Source organism: Marmota monax, unplaced genomic scaffold, assembly GCF_021218885.2.
Source record: "Marmota monax isolate L192 unplaced genomic scaffold, Marmota_monax_Labrador192_F-V1.1 WCK01_AAM20220418_F8-fsc00062, whole genome shotgun sequence".
NCBI classification, from domain to species: domain Eukaryota; kingdom Metazoa; phylum Chordata; class Mammalia; order Rodentia; family Sciuridae; genus Marmota; species Marmota monax.
In genome coordinates, this window is record NW_026695221.1 from 5,177,648 (window position 1) to 5,183,438 (window position 5,791).

The window sequence follows — 5,791 nt, forward strand, 5'->3', positions numbered from 1 at the left end:
CCCTCTCCTCTTTTACAGTCACAACATCAAGGCCATATGCTCCACATCAAAGTTGGAGGCTGAGCCAACAAGCCTTCCTCTCATATGGAAGGCCTCAGATATTCAGGTCTGAGGCACTAATTCCAAATATTCTGCCAATCCAAACAGAGCAGGCTGGTCAGAACACTTTTGCTTTTTTCCTGTTGTTCATTGAGCCATGCTGTTCCAGCCTGAGCCCATCTGACATAACCATAGGGCCATAAAGGAAAGAGCTTCCGCCTAGGCTGCAAGATGACCACCTGTCACTAGGGAATTTACTTTTAATTGCAGAGTCTCTTCCACCTTTCTAGAGCATCATTCTTCTCCTAATCCACTCAAAAAACATTTACTGGGTCTACCATCATCAGACATTTTGTGCTAGAAGCAAGATCCACAAACATTTATTGAGCAGAAAACCACCTTCAAAGAGTCTTCATTGTATCTGGGAAGAAAATCACATCTACATCTCTGGATAAACTCCACAAGTCCAAAGGAATTGACTTCATTACTTGTGAAAATCAAAGCGATGAAATTCTACCCTGGCAGGTCAACCGGACCTAGAGTTGCCAGCGCAGTGACCCAAGGCTATAAATTTATTAAGGACATGGAATTTGTCCACTCCTCCTTATAACCTTCTTCCTCCTCTCAGAGCCAAACACAGTGTCTTACAAACAATAATCACACAAATGTTTGTTGAATAGAGAAAAAAAAAATGAATGAGTATTCCATGTCTCCTTCCACTTTCCATGTCCTATTTCCCCTTTTAAAAAGAACCACATATTTTTCTTTCTGGTTGTCTCCTGGAATTGCAGTTGTGCTTAGGGCTGAAAGAATGAGACAGTTTGAAAAAGAAAGCAGGAAGAAGAAGAAATCCAACCTTAGAGAGCTTGGCTTCTTAAGTCCCCCATTCACCTCTTTCAGCAGCCGGCTTCTCCTAAAAGGAAGGTCAATTCTATACACCTGTATATGATGTCCTGGGGTGCCCAGAAGTGTGCTTCTTCTGAGGGAAAAATGATACTTAAGATGAGTATTTCCCTTCAAATATTTTCATCTTTCAATGACAAATTTGGCATGCACGAAATAATCAAAGACCCACAACACTTTTCAAAAAAAAAAAAAAACTCATCAGAAGGTCTTATGGGGAAGAATTTATGGTAGCAGAAGGTCTCAAAGAGATCTAAGGGGGAAAAAGGATTTAGATAGTTGGAGCCTTGAGCCTTCTGGGACAAGCTGGGAGGCGCAAAATGAGCATCCAGGTGTCTATTTTGTTGCTGCGATATTCAATAAGATGTCCACATTATCCCATTTAATCTGCCCATGGTCACATGAAGTAGCCATTATTATTCATTCTTGGTTTGCTTTTTGGTTGTTGTTTGTTTTGTTCTGTTTTTTTTTTTTTTTTTGGTGGTGGGGGGGGGGTGTTAGGGTTCTGGGGGATGAACCCACTGAACTGCATCCCCTGTCCTTTCTATGTTCTTTATTTTGAGACAGGGTGTCACTGATTGCTGAGGGTCTCACTAAATTGCTGAGGCTGACTTTGAACTTGCAATCTTCCTGCCTCAGCCTTCTGAATGGCTGGGATTATAGACTGCCGCAGTCTGGCTGGGCACACAATCACGAGCCACCACACAGCTTGTAGATTCAAACAGCAACTCTTTATTCCCGAACTCACACGAGCCGTCTACAATCACGTTCTGGGGAAATCCACGTTCTCTGCCCAAATCCACATTCTCTACCCAAATCCAAATCCACTGGGCTTCTATCTCCAAAATATACTGTCTGAATCCCATGAGAACTCAAGGGGAACTCAGGCAGCAGGATACGCCCTATTCCCAGCAGGAATAATCTTAAACCTTAAACCTGGAACCTAAACCCTAATCCGCCTTGGTCCTTGAGCAAGGTCAGCTACATTCAATGTCACTGCAACATGGGGTACGCTGGCAAGGAAATTGTCATACCTACTTGGCTAATGGCTCCCAGCAATAGACTTGAGCCACGGTGTCTGGGCTATTATTTCTACTTTCTAATGAGGAAACTGAGACGCAGAAAAATTAAGTGATTTATTCCTGATCATGATTCAGCTCCAGGACAATGTAACTCCAGAATTTATTCTCTTTTCACTACACTGTGTCAAAGGAAGACCTGAAAGAAGGCACTGGCGCTGATTATCCCAAAAGTATATGAAAAAGCAAAAAGTAGCCAACTTATAAAATCTACAAAAACCCTTTGCTATTTAAAACAATCACCTGCTCACAATATTTTTCAGTAGAACTTATCCTCATTAACATTTTAATGAGTCTCCAGGTAATGAACAGTAGCCATGCATCAGGTACAGGGCTAAGTCATTGTTCCATTTCATTCTTCCACCAACACAATGAGTTTTAGTGTGCTAGCATTGTCCCCACATTGCAGATGAGAAAACTGAGGTTCATAAATAACTCATCCAAATCACACAGCTATTAAGAGGCAGAATTGAGATCCCAACCTGTGAAGCCTGACTTCGAGTTTCGCTATCTCAGAGACATTGACTATTATTGTTTGAGATTCTATCTACAGGGAAGTGGGGAGCGACAGATGTCACAGAGACAGAGCTAAAGGCAAAATGTACAAGAGGAAAACTATTTGATTTCACAGAACCATGTAAGGTTCTGGGGTAGTAGCTATGGAGGGAGAGGACAATTCAAGCAGGCTTCAGTCTTAGATGACTCGTGAAGGGGACAAATTTTAGGAGTCATTAGACAAAAGAAGGAAACAGCCTTCTGAAATGTGGTAAGTCACATGTGGCTGGCCCTTTAGACAGCCAAGGGGAAGGATGTGCCACATCAAGGCCATGATTCTTGCAGAACCAGTGCTGGCCCAGTCTGGGCCCATCTCCACACCTGCTGAGCACCCCAAAGGCAGCTGTGGTCCCTGCAGTTCCTCCGTTCCTCCCAAGTGATGGATACCAGACACAGTATCCTTCACAGAAGGAAATGTATCTTGGAATATGATCTCTCGTTAGAGTACATGTTGCTGCTTTTATAGGTTGTGAGTGGAATCCCATAGACTCTTGTCTTCCTTCCCTCCCCCCAGATCCTCATCCATTCCCAGCTCGGTGTTCCTCCATAAATCATCAGCCCAACAGAGCCAAGTTCTGCTTCCCCCTGTTTAAGTCTGAGGGCATTTATTCCTGCTGATAAACTGGATTTAGACAGCTTCACAAACCCCCAACTGCGGCCAAGATTATGAAGGTAAAATATTCATTGAGCTCTGTCCTGTCAAGGAGAAGAATGTATAGTATAGGCTCACACTGGCATGTTTCCCACACGTTACTGTCCAAGGGAGAATTACTTTTGTCAGGGATTGGAGCTGTGTTTGGGGGTTGGCTGGAGATATAAGTCAGGATGATTACACTGGTGCTTCCCAGCAAACTTCCAGAAAGGGAAGCCAATACTGCAGACCTCTATTTCAGCCCCTGAATTCCCCACAGTCAATAAAACCCATATCAAAACTGTACATCCAGTCATGCTTTTAACCCATTCTACACACACTGTAGGGGTGGCCAGCCTCCCTCGTGCATTTTAATAGATGAGGATAGGTACAATGGCCAGAGCCAGAGCTCAGGCCATGCTATGGTATCCGGGATTTCTTTTTGCAAAATCCTGGCCAAATCTTACTATGGAATCACTCTCTTGAATCAGTCATCAGGATATGGTGCTCATCAGTGGAATATGCAAGACTGAAAAATAAAATAGGTATGTTTTGATGGGGGGCAGCAAGAAAAGGTGCAAATCCTTTAACTCCTTCCCTTTTTCAGAATTTGCATAATGTCTATGGATGCGGAGCAAAGATAAGGCATGAGCACAGAGGATTACTCTGAGGACCACAGTGTGAGAAGTAGAAGGGCACAAGCAGTCTGATTCCCCAGAGTCTGTGCTCAGGAAGATTCCACTACCCTGAGTTATTCCCATGCCCACAGAGGGCCTTTATGATTGATGGAAGGCAGGTGCCTAGAGCAAGAGGAGCTTGGTGCCTCCCTGATGTTATGCACATTTACATCGGCATCCACTCCACATTTATCTTTGTGGCATAGCCAACATCACAGAAGGACAGAAAAACGCCCAGCACCAAAGTAAAAAGCTTGTGGGAAAGTCCTTCTGAAACTAGACATGGTCAGGCAGAATGATAGGAAGAAAGAAGACCTACAAAGTCTGGGAAAAACACAAATTTCACAACCGGGCAGGCATGGAGTCAAATTTCACCTTGATCAGCTGTTTGACCTTCAGTGAGTCACATATTATCTCTGAGATCCTCTTTCCTCACCTGTGCAATGGGGATAAAATACCTACCTGATAGTATTGTGAGGATTAACAGAAACAATGCCATCAACAGGGTCACAGAACCTCTGAAGCCATCAGTGAGTGCCCACTCTCATTCCTAAGGAGTGAAACAGAAGAGAAGACAAGTCCTTTTCTCACCCTGTGCCCATGCTGGGCTGGTATACTTGCAGCATCTGCATTTATTTCCTCTTTGCAACACTCTGATCATATAACTCCCCCTAAATATTTAAGGAGTCCTCTGGAGCTAACAAAAAAACTCAGACAGAGTCTGGCTAATCTAAACTCAGCGTGGAGCCTGGCTTGCCCCTCCCCCACTCCCTCTCTTCTCGGACCTCATCATGCCTCAGCCCGGTCACACTGCTGCTGCTGTCACTGAACACACTTTTGGCTCTCCCACTGAGCTCTCTAACTTACACTCAGGGAATGAGAGGGAAAGGAACATCCTTATCCACCTCACACAGATTGTTTTCTATAGGAAAATAATTATTGCTCACTATATGCAGAAGGTATAAAATTCTGAGTATAAGAATTTATTACACAATATACATTAAGACTGGTATGCTTTATAATTGCTTTTCAGATGGTACATATGTTTATACTCTCTTCTAGAAATATGATACATTTCACAATTATTTAAAATGTTTTAACAGTTAACCTCTTACTCCAAACCCTCAATCTAATTTCTCTTAAATCAACCATATGAACTATTCCCTGTGTGTCCTTCTGGAAATTTTCTGTTTATACACACACACACACACACACACACACAATTGTCACTCAGGTGAAGGTGTGCTGTACACAACATTCTTTGGTGTTTGTTTTTTTTCTATTTGTGGCGCTGGGTATCAAAACCAGTGCCCCATGCATGCAACACAAGTACTCTACCACTGAGCTACACCCCCACCCTGCCTTGTCTTACTTTTTACTTAATGTTATATTTTGGAGATCTTTGTTTAATATCAACACATTTAGAACCACATAATTCTTTTTAAAGGCTATGGGATTCCATTATTTCCAGATCCTGTAATTCTCTAACCTGATTCTCATTGAAGAATACTTCAATTGTTTTCAGTCTCTTGCTGCTTCTAATATTGTTGGAATGGACTATCTTATCCATGTTTCTCTTCCCATATGTGTCAGTTTGTAGTATAAATTCCTCATATTTTGAATTCGAAGTGTCAAATTACTTCTCAAGTAAATGATATCATTTATATTCTGCACACCAGCAATGGATTAATTTTTCCAGTTTAGTGACTGGTTTCTCCATCTTACCCAAATTTACTACTATAATACTGTGTATCAAAATAATGAATGCAAAATTATTATAAACTGTGAAGCTACATCAGTATCCAAATGGCACACTGAAAGCCACCTCCCCCTGAATGCCCACTCTCCAGCCCAAGGTGGTTGCTTCCCTGCTTTATCTCCAGGAGCAGATCATTTCTTGTCACTTA